At 38.0% G+C, this 15,237-nt stretch overlaps 1 long non-coding RNA gene across 1 annotated transcript; it reads right to left on the minus strand.

Annotated features, from left to right (window-relative positions):
* Window positions 1–12,773: 12,773 nt before the first annotated feature.
* On the minus strand, window positions 12,774–13,465 carry LOC106944259 (uncharacterized). The gene is made up of 2 exons (XR_001424182.1): window positions 13,098–13,465; window positions 12,774–12,933 (listed from the first exon to the last, which is right to left on the minus strand). It is a non-coding gene; the product is annotated as an uncharacterized LOC106944259 (long non-coding RNA).
* Window positions 13,466–15,237: the final 1,772 nt, after the last annotated feature.

A 15,237-nucleotide genomic window follows, 5' to 3' on the forward strand; every position in this document is an offset into this window, starting at 1 on the left:
TGTTGAGGCACATTTACTGAAGACACATGAAGCGGCACCAGAAATACAAACCCAGCAATGAAAAAAAACTTGACTTTGTTTGTGTAATGCTGTTCTTGGAACGGAAAAGGGTGTTACTTATCTTCTGGTTTGTTTGGCATCTTTCCTGCAACACTTGACTAAATGCATTAAGTGAGTAACGAGAGAAGCGCAGATTACAATCAAACTCTTCTCTTTCTGCCAGGCTAACATCTGTGCTCAGTCATCATAGCAAAACAAATTTACTGGGACAGTTTGGGATGCTACTGCACACAGTGTTAATTGTAGAAAATGTTGATGACCTTTAAAACTTTGATCTTTTTCACATTTGTGAAACTATCTCAAACAAAGCCCTGAAAGTTACTTGTGTAAAATTATTCACTGAGTCACAATGTTCAACTTAAGAAACGTTCAATATAAATTCACTCGTGATTCAGCGATGAATGAGAATGCATGCGCCTGTTTGTTGTACAGCAAGACTGCTGACCCTCACTGCTTCTAGAGTTTATGAGGAATATTTAAATGCACTTTTTTATGGTGATTAGGTAAGAATAATAAACAGACTTTTGTTCAGGGATTCAGTGGCATGAATAATTTCATTACTGTATAGGAAATGCTGTAAGGAAAAAAAAAAGAAGTGAATAGTGCTCCTTATCGCAAGATGCAGCTCCAGGGCCAGTCTGAGTTGAACCAGTGAATAGAAATCTATTGCTGGAGCCTAACTCAAATTATGTTTTTGCTTTTCCGTTTTGTTTTTATCTTAAACAGGAAAAACAAAAAACTGTCATTTTCCTTTATTACTGTTTTTATGATTTCTTATGTTTATTTATGATTCATGTTTTTCTTTTTTTCCCCTTTTCTTTAAAAGAATGTCTTTCTTAAATCTGTTTGTGTGTGTGTTTTCGTGTCTTTTTCATTTTGTAAAAGTTATTTGCTTGTGACCACAACATTAAGACATTTTCCTTTTACTGGTAGCAATATAACAGCAGAAAAAAATGTTTTAATAACAATAACAGTGGATCTATTGTAAGATTGTGGGTTGAAACCGAGTCTTCATTTTAGTGATGTTCTACTTTATCCTTACTCTACTGATAAATAATAATAAAGCATACATTTTTGAACACATGAAGCTCATAGTTACTCATTTAAAGAAAAATACTCACTTTCTCCCAAGTGACTTGTAAGAGATTCATTTTTCAGGACACTCGATCCATGTGATATACTGAAAAACTACTTCTGCTTGACGCAGCATCGATATAAACAAAAATGTCTGTAAGATATGTATTGGACAGCATTCAAACAGGGATCATTTAAAACAGCAGTAGTAGTTCCATAAAGTCTTGTTCGGACCAACTCCGAGCTCAAGACTCATATTTTCTGCATGTACGAATCATATCTGTTTTATTTTTGATTATTTTCTTCATTCGATTCAACTTTAAACTGAAAAAAGAGAAACATTTTTCCAGAACAATTGCAGGATATAAAAAAAAAATGGGTTGAAAACTATGACATTTTATATGAGAGATCAAATAAGACTCCATCAATATGTCTTCTTAAATGTTGCTGTGACAAAGTGTCGACCTAAGCACTCAATGTTGGTATAACTATGCAGAAATTGGCTGTAAGTTTTTATAAAACCAACCAGCTAACAAAACAATCCCCTCACTGCAAGCATTGCAGCATTCTCATTCACCTGTCTCTATATCAGCTAGTGACGGGGTCTCTTGGGCTCTGCTTTGGGAAATCTTCATTCCACACCTCTTGCTCAGAAACCTGAGCCAGGAATTTTAGGTCCTCAGAGGAAGGCTTTTAACTCCAAAATTTACTGCTCCTACGTACATTTCCAGCGCTGAGGGGGCCGCGGTACCCTCACCAACTATTTACAGCTTCACAATCTTCTTAGATCCAACAAGTCAGCTTGTTCAGGAATGACTAAAAGAAGCATTAATAAAATGCAGACCCTTTTGATCGGTAATGGGGAGAGGGACTGATTTCCACTTTAATGATGTGCTACGTATTTTAATTAGTGCTTTTAATCGCATACAGTTTACCTGTAAGTCTGATCCCGGGCATATCATCTCATTATTCTTTCAGAGTCTATATTTTTATAGATGAACACTATGAAAGCACCACAGGAATATTAAGTGTTTTAGGGTTGTAGCATTTAGCACTCTGGCAGAGCATGCGGCGCACAGAGTGTGTTTTACATTAGAGAATGAGTGAGTGACACTGTGCTTGAACCTGGCATGTTGTAACCTTTATGATGGTACGAGAGGTGCTCAAAGTCAAACTCACACAGCCGTTTTTCATTCTTTTAACCATTCACTTCTTAGTCATGCTTCCTCCGTGGCAAACATGCCTTTCTCACGATTGCGATTAAAAATGAAAATTGCTCCTCGATGCCCTCGGGAACACCTCTGGCGTGTGTTTGGGGAAAAAAAATATATATATACATATATATCTTACAAAGATCATACCAATTCTAAGCGAGATATCACTATCGATGTAGTGTTCTTGGGTTTAACCCAGACAAACTGCATAATTTAAGCTTAGTTATTCAATAAGTCACGCATCTGTGAACTTACAAGCATATCTTCTTTTTTTATTAGTGAAATGAGTAAGGAAGGTAGGAGTAGTGGAGAATTGGATTTCTCCGAGCCTGCTGTTCCCAGTCAGTGTGGTTGTAGACAGCTGGGCGCCCACTACAGTTAAGATCAGAGGCCTTGATAACCTGGGCCCTGATTTATGGAGAGCAAGCAGCCTCTGCAATCACCTAATGAGGGAGAGAACGCAGAGTGTTTACATGTTTATTAGATAGCCGAAACCAGCTGGGGACACTGTTTCCCACCGTCACTCTTTCACTCTTTCCTGGTCTCTGCATCAGGGAAAGTCACTTTTGAATCAAAATTAGCCCATCATCCAGTCTGGTCATTTTGGCATTGTTTTGTCTGTCTGTCTTCTGTAGTCAATTTTCTCTATTCCTGTTAAACAATTGTTTTAATCTGCAATTGTATTTGCTTACACTTTTTTCCCCCTTTGCGCAGGTAAATTAAGGTTTATTAATGAATCATGCGGTCTTAAATGACCAATTATCTTCTACTGCATCAGTCTGCTCCATCTTCATTCATTTGCAAGTGCAGTGTTTATACTCCTGGCACATTTTCACATTTTGTCAAGTTGCAACCACAATTCTCTTGGCATTTTGGGGGCGTTTAAGGAATTAACTTGTGAAAGGGAGATGCTCTTATTAGATGAGACCAAAATGTAACGTTTTGCAACAAACAAAAGAAGAGAGAAGGTTCTAGCTGTGTCCTAAACCTAGTCAGAACCATAAAGGAATGGTTTAGAGGTGAACATCCTCATGTGTCTAAGCTAATATATAAATCCAATTAAGAACCTCTGACCAAACTCCAAAATTGATGTTCAGAGATCCTCTCCCTCAAATCTGACCAATCATGAGCTTTCTTGATTAATCTTAAGTTAATCATAAATAAACAGGGTTTTTTTTAGAATATTGCTTATATCGCTTGAGTTTGGTTTTTCATTTACTTTCATACCTTTATTATTAGCTTTTTATTTGTAAGCTATCTTAAAAACTGGCTACCCTTTCCCTCCTCTGCTCAACTGCAAACTAGTGAAGCACAATTCACTTTACATTATGAGAACATGTACGAAACATTATGAGAACATGTACAAACATTATGAGAACATGTACCAATTCAGTCTATTTTCAAGAAAATTCCAGGTTTATGAACCTCCAATCAGATTTGCTGGAAACATTTAAAATCACAATGACAATGTTTTTTTTTTTTGTTGTTTTTTTTTTTCAAATTGGACATTTTGCTCTTTCCTTGACCACTTTTTAATTCAGCTGTTTCATATAAAATCAAAAACAAAATGCTTTGAAGTTTGAGGATGCCAAAAGAAAAAGTATGAATACTTTTAGAAGGTCCAGTATATTTTGATAATATTTCATGCTTTCGATAGCAGATGTTCCTGCTATGGAAATGAACCATTTTCTGCTTAGCAATTCCTTTATTGCCAGCATGCTTGCATGCATGACTGCTCACCTCCAAATAAAGACATTTTTAGCAGCTGATGCTCGCCATACACATTGCCGGCTAGACTCTAAAACAAAGACAGAGCCACAGTAAAGAGACGAGAGGGTGTTTTACTGAAACTCATGCATATGTATTGTACGTGTGTGTGCGCACACAGTTGATCTCTCCGCCAAGAATATCCTCCAGGTTATGGCAGTAAATGATAAAAACAACATGCATGTGTACACACAAGGGCAAATAAACACACTCTCCTGTCAGCCTCTCAGGAATCCTTCAGCACCTGGAAAAAGTTTGCTGCTGTCCAAAAACGTTAATGCACAACAGATCTCTCTGTCTCTCCCTGTGTCTCTGTTTTCCACTCTGCTTTTCTTTGTTTGGTCGAGTAATACTCCTGCAATTCAAATTCCTCTGTTAGAACAGTGTTCTGCGAGCATTTTTTGCTTTTGATGAAGCTTGATTATGTGTTTTTTAAGAAGCTCAACACCAACGGAGAGCATATTTTGTTAGGTGAGAACCTTATTTTCATAAATTCCAAAGTTTTGTAAGTCATAACATAGCAAAAAAAAAAAAGATAAAAATGGCATTTTTCTGTTCCTGGAGCGCAAGATAAATTTCCCATTAAATGGGCAACAAAACAGGACATATTATATTGTCAGAAGCAGTGCACAAATAACTAAGTGCATATCCCCACTCCCAAGAGAGGAAACGGCAGCATTTGGTTACCTAACCATCAACGAGTGTAACCCCTTCTCTGTGAGCAGACCTTTTAGCAGTTTATAAGTCTGGAGCATTTAGATTCCTGAATTTTGACAAGATTGATCATTCAAGATAAGCAACTGTTGCCGCCTATCAACTCTGGAAACAATAATCATCCATTTTCATTGAACGTAGATTTCCTCTTCCTTCCCTGAGAAAGATGATGCATAAGAGGAACACCTGGAGAAAGCCGCTGACCTTCCAAAGATGTGGTTGTCCCAGCAAGTTCAGTCCGAGGTCGGCTCGTGCAACGATCAGGAACATTTTCAAAAAAATCCCCGATGGGCACATCTCAGACCTCACAGGCCTTACTTAGCATGTTGAAGGTTAAAATTTATGAGGGTTCAATTAGAAACAGACTGAACAAGTTTTGCTTGTTTAGAAGGGTTACAAGGAAAAAGCATCTTCTCTCTGTATAAAGAGTATGACAGCTCAGGTTGCAAAACATGTTTTTCCATGAAGCAAAGCATGTTTATTAAGACAACAACATACTCTGAAAGCATTAACACCAACTCTCATGGCAGAAGGGAATTTATTTTAGGCTTAAAGACGTAGTGACTTTTTTGTCATTGCACTGAGCACCTATTCCTCTCTACACCAAAAGCTTCTTGGGTCCAGTTTGAGTCCATCTGGCTGACAGCTGAAGCTTGAGTGAAAACTGGTCATCTGCAGGACAATGATCCCAAACGCTTCCTTACGTCTACAGCAAAATGCCTCAAAAAGAGCAACAGTTTACTGAAACTCCTAACATTGACATGCTGGAAAGTAATTTAGAAAAAACTATAGCTGTTCATAAACGACACCTGAGAACTTCAATAAACTACAGAAGTCTTTCAAGGATGAGTTGGTGGAACCTGTGGATTTACATAAAAGAAATTACAGAAGAATTGATGTTTGAAGTGGCAAGTTTAAAAATCTACCCAACTGTAGCACAGATGTACAGTGCTCTGCCTTTATCTTGTCCAGGGCATTACTGTAAAATAAATAAATAATTTCAATAGATTTATTTCATGGAAGAACAAAGGTAAAATTAAAAAAATATATATCACATAGCAGTGGTACAGTTACTGTTCATGACAATATTCAATATTCACGCAAAGTTCTCGTGGGAAAACATGAAGCGTTTGGTTACAGGTCAAGCATGTTTTTCTCGTTTCCCCACTTGAACAGACATAAATTAAATAAGTAGGTCATCATCAGGCTCCCGTATGACACGCAACGTTGATAAATTTACAGTTTGATTCAGGTAAGGAGGTTCAGAGATACCGGCTCTTCAGAACCAGAATCTTCCGATGCTTTCCAATGCTGCACATGAGTAAAATATCTCACAAATAAATTGCTATATTAAAAAAAAAATAACTGTATATGCCTTCTGTTTGTACAATACATGATGAACATGAACAACATGTCACATTTTTGGCTTTAATTCACACTATGCAAATGTTACCTGCAGAAAAGCTGTAGCAAACAAAAGTGTTGATAGAAAAAAAAAGTCATACTCCACACTAACAAATAAAAACCTCACATAGAAAATAATCCATTAAACACACAGCATGATTAACATTAAGCAGGTCACTTTTACCACCAAGACAGAGAAAAATCCACCCATTCATCCATTGTCCATTATGTACAAATACACCTATACCTAAGAGAAATTGAGACTTTGCAAACAAGCCAGAGTATCCGAAGGGCCAATCCATGCAGAAATATTTGAAACTGGGATTCGAACTCAGGCTCTTCTTGCTGCTAAACAACAGTGTTAACAGTCTCACCATCGTCCAGCCCAAAGTCAAAATCAGTAGTAAACCTATAAAGATGCTGTAAAAAACGATTTTCAGCATCAATTTAGAATTAACTATGAAAACCTAACAAAGCATTTTTCAACCGTTTAGAGGAAAATTGCTGGCTTTCATCAAAAGGTCTTATATAAAGGTTTAATGGTCTTAATAGTTTTCATATTTCTCTGTCTTTTCTGAAAAATGTTGATCGACTGGAGAATTTTTGAGGGATGCATTTATCTGCCAGCATGTTTCTTCCCCTAAGATGAGCAAAATGGCTTTTGGATGCTTTTTGGTGAGTTATTTCTAAATAATTGGTGCCTATACAACACAGCAGTGTGTTTAAAAGGAAAAAGTAGAAGTCAGAACTCTTAAAATAATTTCAATTTCCACATGTACACTAGTTTAAAAACATGAAAAAATGGATCAAATTATTATTAAATCTAAAACAAGCAATAATGAATATTAGGCCGTTTGAAAAAATACCAGTGTTTACATTTTTTCTTCATAAACTCAAACATTTACCCTAAAAGTACTAAACGAACCAGAGATGTGTGGTTACATGCACAAAGGAGACCGATCAGACGTTCTCGTCTCACCTTCTGTCTCCCTCTCTTCTCTTCTGTCCTCATACGCCAACCGTCCGGCGCTCCAAACCAGCCCCTACCTCAACAAATCACTCATTTTTATACAATTCCCTCCCGCTCCCTTCCTGAGCATGGCCGGGTGCAAGTGTCGCCCGTCTGCCTGCCATTGTGTGCTAATTTTAGGCCCATTATTTGCTGTAACAAATGTGTATTGGGCAGAGTCACTTTCACATTAATAGTTTGCACCCAGAGGGGAAGTCTTCCTCCTCATCATGGATCAAAGGTCTTCTCTATTGTATCGAACTTCCTGTTTCCCATTTTAACCACTGTGTGTTATTTTTTTCTCTCAATTTAGAGCAAAAAAAAAAAAGAAGGAAAAAAAGAAAAGAAAATCAGGGAATCCGGGACTTAATTTTTGTGAAGAAAGGAGGTTCTCTGGTGGTCACTGTGAGATAGTTGGCAGATGATTTAAGAAAGAAGTGAGAGGAGGTCGTAAATGAAATGATTCCTGTACAGAAACATCAGCAGATAAAAGTCTCAGTAAAAATGATGTGTAATTACAAGTTGCTTTTTTTCTTTAGAATCGATTTTACACATCTTGATGAGTTAGGGTAGTATATTCATAGTTAATAATGAAAACAAAAACTTTTTTTTTCTTTTTAGTTGTGTTATCGATAATAACAGGACAGTGCATGATGGAGCTCAGTCAGATGATACTGCAATCTTAAGAGGTAGCCAAACATTTACTGATAGTCATGAGTCCTTTGCTCCAGCATTGCTCCCATCCATCTGCACAAAACAAGGCACAGAGTGTATGCTGTCTCAAATCTGAACCCTCACGGCATAGATGAATTAATTTGTTATAATGAGCAAATATTTCTCGTGATCTGCTGACAGTACAGTTTGCCTTTTCCCCCTCACCCTCACCTCCTGTTTTATTTAATCAGTGAACAAAATCAGACACTGTAAGCAGTGCTACTAAATGATAGTATCAATCAATCAATCAATCAAATTTTATTTGTATAGCACATTTCAGCAGCAAGGCATTTCAAAGTGCTTTACATAATTAAAATAAAAACAGCATGAGAAAGAGATTTAAAAAAACATTAAAACATAAACAGTGAGAAAGAGATTTTAAAAAACATAATTAAAACATAAACAGTGAGAAAGAGAAATTAAAAGCTGTAGAACTTTAGCTGAGACGCCATCAACTGAGACTCCAACCCTTTGGACTTTAGTCAAGTAGTAATACTTCCTCAATACACCACAATCCCGACTTGATCCAGTTGTGGGGCTTATTTTTAAGTTGACAACAATCAACTACCTGGGCTTTCCCTAAAGCAACAGTAAATGTGAAACACAGATCTCCTACTCAGGGAAATAACATATAACCGTCCTCAATCAAGTTTTATCCTCACAGTTTTATGGAGGAGCTACAGAAAACTAATTCAATTCTGTATGTAACAGATATCACAATATATTTTGCCCAACTGAGCTGTTGTCAAATTATTAAAAGGTTTTTAGGAAGAAAACACCCAAATGGCTCAGTCTGAAATCCTGCAGTCAAAGTTACTGCTGACTGTAAAAGTGAAGGGTGGGGAAATGAAAAGGTTTCAGCCAGCATAGCTGCCTGTTACACAAATTTATCATCCACTGCCATGCAACATTCAGTGTGAATCCAACAGGGACTGGATGAGTAGAGACTGAGCCTGATCATGTGCAACTTGCTCATAGTGCTTATGGTCTTGCAGATTTTGGTGCTGATGATTTCATCTGTTCATCTTCAAGTTGTTCCTAACTAGAACTATATCTTTACGTTCTTGTTTAAAAGATTTTTCAGTGATTTTTTTTTTTCAGGACATAAAAAAAAAAAAGTCAGCGACGGCTTTTGATACGGCCTACGTGGGCTGTTGTCCAGAGTGGTGGTAGAAAAGGATATGCACAAGCATCATTTTGTAAAAACATAGTGCTGGTGCAAAACTGTCATTATGCCCTTCACGTGCTTCATATTGCTTTTTGTAGCCTTGCTTCTAAGAAGGGACAGATCAAGCTCAGCTTACTGTCTGCCACACTGAGCTAACATTGAGAGAGCTGCAAATTATCCTGTGTCTAGGAGGTACTTTTATCTGCGCTTAACCAAAAAAATGATGTTTTTGCAAACTGTGTTGTACGCGTTGGGGAAGGAAAAGTTAGTCGATTCATTCAAGAACTCCCACTGGCTCCCCCTGTTTACACAGATTCTCTGGTAATTCCCCAATACTAAATTTAGATTTATCTCATCATGTTCCACACATAGCAGCTTCTTGAGAATGTGATTGTTTACATGCCCACTGCTGGTTTGCAAGTGCAAAACTATGTCCCACCATGCCACTTTGACGTCTACTGATAAACTGACTCATTACGTGATTCAGTTCATTTGGAGATTTTGAGGAAAAGTGAATCCACAGTAAACAAACTCCTGATACTAGAATATCCATTCATTCTTCTTATCCAAAGTTGGGCTGCAGAAGTTACAGATCCAGGAGAAAGTCACAGAGTTTTCTCTCTCCAGCTCATTGTGGCACAATCCAATGAGTTAATGGGCCAGAAGTTATCCAGTCATATTTAATATGTTAGAATATCACTAAAAAGTTTTTTTTTTCATTTGTTAACTAATTGAAACAGATAATAGATTTATTACACAGACATACTGTATTTTCCACTTACAACTAAAGAAAATGCTAATTTAAGATGACATTATTACATCAAATCAGTAAGGAAAACATTTTCATACACACATTTCACACAGCTTTCACCTGTTGCTGCAGCAGAAGTTGTGATGGAAAAAAGCAAACATATCACTAAGTTTGGCATATTTTTTTCTGCATTCACTTGTTGACTTTTTAGCCTTTTTCCTCAGCTTTTCTGTGACCGATGGTGTAGTTAAAATATATTTATAATATGCTTCTTTTGGTTAAATTACATCAATCCTTGGCTGGCCTATACATGGCGGGCATCACCCAGTATGTCTGATGCTTACTCATAGCCAAAATCTTGTTCTTTGAATCAGGATTTAATGTGCTATTAAATACAATTTGAATATACAATATCAAGACAAAATACGGAACTACAGATCACTTGGCTCCATTGGCATTTTCTGAGCATTTTAGGTTTTATAATAAAGGAGTCTAAACTTTTGGGCTGTCTTTCCCATTCTTTTGTAATTCTGTGTGTTTCTTGCATTTTTACACAAGTTCCTATGCATTTACAGTGAACAAGTTTCTTTGATTTTAAGCCAAATCGATTTTATAGCAAAACTTTCAGCACGTTGTTGATAGCTTCCTAATCCACAAATGCATAATTCGTTCCAGCTTCTTGTGTTGCATCAATAAAAAATACCGAAGATAATACAGCTTGAGAAGCATAAAAAGTTGAAAGTTATATCCTTAACAAATAGGATGAAAATGCACTTGTCAGAGAAAGACCGAGATTTTTCTAAAGTTTCATTAGAAATGGCCTTTACACACAGATATCTCTAAGGAAGTTAGTCTTATTAGGAAAAACTGCTCAACTTCAAGAGCTTTGTTGATCTTAGCAGCAAGTTCCTTGTCATAATCGATCTAAATTTTAGGTTTAGGAATAACATGCGCCAGAAAGTGTCAATAACTATTTGAAAACACAGTGCAGCCGGTTTCATAGGCAATCAGCTTTAGGGTGTTACTGTTATCCCCCTTTTCCACCGGCTCGACTCGCCCCGGCTCGGCTCGCTTTCCGAGCGTTTCCACCGGCTTTTTTTTACGGGGCTAGCCCTGCTTTTTAGGGTCCTGCTTGGGAGCAGGACCAGCCGGGAGCAGGACCCTGGTTTGGTGGGTGACGCAAGCTTCGCTGCTGTTCACTGATTGGCCGAGGGCGTGGACAGACGGAGCAACGAAGAAAAACGAAGGCGCAACGTTTGAAACTCTGCAACACGGAAGTGATGGAAGATACAAACAAGCCGTGAACTAAAAGATGCCGGCTTTTTTCTTTGCTTCTAATTTTAGTATTCAGCGGCAGCTCGATGGAGCCGTGAGGAATGAGTCGTTTTTGTCACCGTAGTGGAGAGAATGGAAAGCCTCGTTAGCCTCTTCGGAGCCCCACGCAGCCTCACGGTGAACACCGACGCAGACGCAGCTAACGCCGCTGCTGCTCCCAGCCAGGTGAGCAGCCTGTAGATATATCTGTCTGGTTTTTACTACATTTAAGGTTGCATACATACAGTCATGGAAGACATTTAAAGCACAAAGTCTGCTGTATTTTTATTGCTGAAACACAACATGCGCATTTTCTTTAGACACTCAGTTGCACATTACAGTTATATAAATAACTCAATATTGTACAGCATGTTACCTTCTTTTGTTTATCTTTGTGTGAATCTGCGTGCTTCGATTGTTTCTCATTTTGCTGTTGCATCTGAGTTTGCCCCATTGTGAGATAATAAAACATGTTATATGACATCATATTATTGTAAAATGGCTAGATATCAGTTCTCTAATGAAATTGTTACGAATTATTAGTTGTAGAATGAACAATAAACCTAAAGAAAACGATAGTGGTATTTTATCCATGGCTGTATGTCTGCATAGGTCTAAAACTTACAAGTAATTACATTTTGTCTTTAATTTACATAACTATTCCAGTTATTTATAATTCTGTATGGCTGGATGATAAAAAAAAACTGTATATATAAAGTAACATGTCTGTTTTAAATAATTCCTTATGTGTATGTAACTTCCACATTAGTAACTATGTTATTTATTTACATTTATGTGCTATAAGCTACAACATCTGATTACTTTTCCCAGCAGAAGGAGAGCAACATGGCTGACATGATGGAGAACAATGAGGAGAACCATCAGAACAACAGGATCTCCTTCATCAGGAATAAGCTACCAGCAGAGATGGAAGAGCTCCATGGAGAACTGAGACAAACAAAAGAAAAATGAAAGTTGTTGTGTCTCAGTGAACAAAGTCTGTTTATTTCTGCTCACTCCACACATTATTGTACTTACTTTAGTTTATATCAAGGTCCTAATATAATCCTCCCAAAATGTGAGGAGCTTTAGCCAGAGTGAAAATAACATATTATATAAATATTTCATTGAACTTAACGTTGTAGATTACCAATGAAGGCATCCGAAACTGAATACATAATTTAGCAAACCAAACATTTTGGTATTATCGAGGCTGCTATTAACAAGAACCCTAAATATAAATCATGTTTGTTAGTTTCTAGTTTATACAACGTCATTCTATCCACTCACTGTTTATCTGTCTTCCTGCAGAATCTTCAATGTAAAAAAATGAGAAAATGTTTCAAAAACCTGTAACCTTAATAAGTGATAATTAAGACTGAGTTTAAACTTTTAATTCTTAGTGTCCAAAATGTGAAAACATGGAACTAGAACCAGTCAGATTAGAAGGAATAAAGCTTGATTTGTTCTCAGTATAACTTGGATATCAGGTGAATCATAATTAAATGTATTGAGAAGTTGAAAACAACAGATTGTTAATGCACTTCAACTCTGTAAGAACATCAGACACATTTTTTTTTTTTTATCAGAAATGTTTCATCAGCATATTGAGCTCATGTGATTCCTGCTCCAGAAAGGTGAAGGTCTCTGGACATCCTGAAGGTAAACACCGACCAGCAGTCAGGAAGACGGACACTGATGAGACATCCTACAACCCAAAGGCTGCACGAAGAACCACGATGGTCTGCGGCGGCAGTTTACAAACATCTGAAACACATTGAAATATATTATGAATTAATTCTGACATTTTTAAGTTATTTGCAACACCCTGACTGACATTAGCTCATGTATATTCGGTACTATTACAAGTTATATTGTAGTTTAATACAAAAATCATCGTTAGCTTACCTGAACCGTCTGAGCCACCTGCTTTCCTGCCGCTGCAAGGCGGAGATCAGCTCTTCCTCACCACATCGCAGCATTTCTCCCACTGTCGCATTTTCTTGAAGTCTCAGAAAATCGCAATCAGGCTACAAAAAATAGCTCAGCTCTCTCTTCTTCTTTTGTATCAGAAAAACAACAACTCGCGTTAGGTCGCATAATAGTAACGAAGCACAGCACATAAGCACCTGGAGGCGGGGCGCTACACCCCTCCGCCACCAGGAGGCGGTGCCCTGCTACAGAGCCAAGTTGGGCCGGTGGAAACGCGGTCACTCCGAAACAGAGCCGAGCCGGGCCGAGCCGAGCCGGGTTGTTGAAGTAGAGCCGGTAGAAAAGGGGCACACGATGCTCTTTCAAAACGAGTGAACTTGAAATATAAAGGCTCAATAACAAATACCGGCAGAGATATGGATCAAGCTTCTTATTGTCATTTCCTGCATCGCTATGGATATAGAAATAAATGAACTCAAACACATTACGATTAGAGTAAAATGAGATCAGGTCAGACTTAAACTGATTGTAGAAATGTTCACAGAGTTGCAACACTGACACTGGAATAGTAAAAAAATAAAATTAAATTAAACAAATAAAATCAGGATTATTTGTAGTTTTTAACACTTGTTTTTATATTAATGGGAAGGTTTGGATGCAACAAAGAGGAATGAAGTGAGCCACCTTTGTCCAATTGTTTTGCCAGCTGCCACACTGACACTAATACTAAAAAGATAACTACCTTAAGAAATCAGCATTTGCTGTAACCTCTCTCTGGATTAAGGCTAAGTTTGGACCATAGTAGATGCAGTTCCTGGCCCCATCTTGGACGCTTTCATTGGCAAATATCTTGACACACAGCTGTCATACAGCAGGGAATGTCTGCCTTTCACTGGAGTTTTTTTTTTCTTTTTTTTTCTGTAGCAATTATATTTTTCTTATTAGCTTCCTTCAAACCAATTTGTAAACAGTACAAGAGGTAGTCTTTCTAGATAAATTAGTTTTCAGTATGACTGCAGATACACGAAGGCAACAAAAAATGATGCTCACTCAAACTGTAAAGAAGATTAGCTAGAAAAACAAAAGAAAATCATATATCTGAAAAAAGAAAGCTATTGAATCTTTAAATGTTGGTCAGGATGAATGTGTCTCTGAGTTGGCATTTAACAACTTAAATGAATCATCCATAGGATAAAGGATTAGTTCAGCTCAGTTCAACATCACGATGAAGGTCTTCTGCAAAAGCTTTGGTCTCAGTGTTAAAATGTGAAAGAAATCAGATTTCCGAGTTGTTTATGTTGCTAAGATATTACGTCATTTTGTAACAGATCAGTGTGACCTGTCAGGTATAATTCGAGCGCAGTCACAGCCTGTCGTCCGCAGCAGTTCGAGAAACTTTTTCTGCAGTCAATCCAGTCAATCATGCATTAATTCTGTTCAGCTGCCACTTACTGTGCAGGAAAGGCCTGCATCTTGAGCCTCTGCTTTGAAGCCAGCATGTCCCACCTTGTTACCCCTCAGATGAGAAGCTGTTGATTTAGCTGCACCGAGCTCCGCCTGGAACAGGCGCGGACAAATTGACTTTATCCTTTTTGTAAAGTTCAGGGTTCTGACAAACGGAGGGACACACACAGATGGGGGGCGAATATTTCTCTGAGAATCTGTATGTCATGGAGTCATGGGGCATCTTTGGAGTGAAACGGGAGGCAGTGGGGGGGCTAGTGCTGCGCGGAGTAGCACATACTGAAGGGGGGGCAGGTCATTGTGCCTTGGGGCAGGTGGGGGTGGGCTTAGAAGGTAATTGGTAGTTTGGGGTTTGATGGTGAATGGTGGTGACAAGTCTGCGTGGCCAGACCCAGTGAGCTCCTGCTGTATACTCACTTTGTCGCTGAACATCGTGGCAACTGTTACAGCTCACTGTGCCGCAGAGATAGAAAGGGGAAGGGAGGGAACACTAAAATGTAACCCTCCTTTACTTTTTGTCTTGCTTTTTTTTTTAAAGCTACTTGCTGCCATCTATATTCTGAGAATGAAGTGTCCCCAGAGGGGAAAAAAAAAAAAAAAAAAAAGAGCCATCTGACAGTTTCAAGTCAGCTAGCAAATGCGGGGAGTAGGA

The sequence above is a fragment of the Poecilia latipinna genome, unplaced genomic scaffold, assembly GCF_001443285.1.
Source record: "Poecilia latipinna isolate Pla-1442-1.1 unplaced genomic scaffold, P_latipinna-1.0 Scaffold103, whole genome shotgun sequence".
NCBI lineage: Eukaryota > Metazoa > Chordata > Actinopteri > Cyprinodontiformes > Poeciliidae > Poecilia > Poecilia latipinna.